General features: G+C 39.5%; 1 long non-coding RNA gene across 1 annotated transcript; it reads right to left on the reverse strand.

Moving 5' to 3' along the window:
- Nucleotides 1-167: 167 nt before the first annotated feature.
- LOC130588154 (uncharacterized) lies at nt 168-1,269 on the reverse strand. The gene is made up of 5 exons (XR_008966908.1): nt 1,248-1,269; nt 1,051-1,071; nt 645-665; nt 470-490; nt 168-296 (listed from the first exon to the last, which is right to left on the reverse strand). It is a non-coding gene; the product is annotated as an uncharacterized LOC130588154 (long non-coding RNA).
- Nucleotides 1,270-1,278: the final 9 nt, after the last annotated feature.

Raw genomic sequence — 1,278 nt, forward strand, 5'->3', positions numbered from 1 at the left:
TTACGGAGCCCGGAGTCGCGCTCGGCTGCGGAGAGGGAGGAAAAAGCACCAAAAATCAGAATTTTGGGGTGGTTTTTTACCTCTCCCATCCCAAAGATAAACCCAAAAATCTCCAAAAATCCATAAACCACCCCAAAAATGGGAATAAAATCTGTCCATACCCAGCAGAGCCGTGAACCTTCCTGTGGGATGGAAAAAACGGGGATTAATCCATGAGAATCGACCAAAAATGAGGAGTTTGAGCCCAAAATCATCACACGAGGAGCAGCACTCACGGATTTCAGCAGAGAGTTTGGCTGCAGAGGAAAAAAAATGGGATTTGTGGTTATTTGGGGTTTTTCTCGGTGGRAAATGCATAAATTTGGGGRAAATTTGGGGGAAAATTGAGTTATTTCCCATTTTTTTTTCCCCAGGATGCCCCAAAATGAGGGGGTTTCACCCCAAAAGCATCAGGGAAAAAGGCACTCACTGATTTTCCTGTCACGTTCCTCTGGGAAGAAGAGAAAAAAGCAGGAAAATGAGAATTATGAAATAATTCCTTCCTTTCTGGGTCAGTTTGCAGATCAGGAATGGGGAGATTTCCCCCAAAATTCCTTTAAAATGAGGATTTTCCATCAAAATCATCCAGGGGGGGTTGGACTTACTGAGTTTGGCATTGGAGTCACCTAAAAAACAGGAAATAATCATTTAAAAATCACAAATTCACCTGAAAATCCAGGAATTAATAAATAAAAAAAAMTCCCAAAGTGATTCCTCCCACCCCAAAACCTCCAATTTGAGGGAATTTTTATTCCACAGAAACRTTCCCCTCCACAAAATACTAAAAATTTGGTTTATCAAGGAAAAGAATTGCCTGGAAACCACCAAAAAATGCACAAAATGGTAAAAATTCAATTTTTACAACCAAAATTTGCATATTTAAGGCCAATTGCCATTTAATCACAAATTCTGAGGGAAAAATTTCCATTTGAAGGCCCAAAATGTTCGATTTAAAGATAAACTGATAATTTTAAAGCCAAATTCTTTATTTTAATCCATTAAATTCCTTACCCAGGTCTGAGGTCAGCTTGCCTGAAATAAAAAAAAAAAGGAAATTTCAATTATTTGGAGATTTTTTGGGTCTGGATCCATCCCCAAAAATGGGGGAATGGGGAAAAAGGGGCTGAAAACCCCAAAACTTCCWAAAATTAATGAAAAATTGGATCCAGGGGTTGAAATTCCATCGGGAAAAGGGAAAAGGAACTCACTGATCCTCCTGTCCCGCTCCTCTGGGGAAAG

The sequence above is a fragment of the Malurus melanocephalus genome, unplaced genomic scaffold, assembly GCF_030028575.1.
Source record: "Malurus melanocephalus ecotype Western Australia unplaced genomic scaffold, MMel_1.1 scaffold_3540, whole genome shotgun sequence".
Lineage (NCBI taxonomy): Eukaryota > Metazoa > Chordata > Aves > Passeriformes > Maluridae > Malurus > Malurus melanocephalus.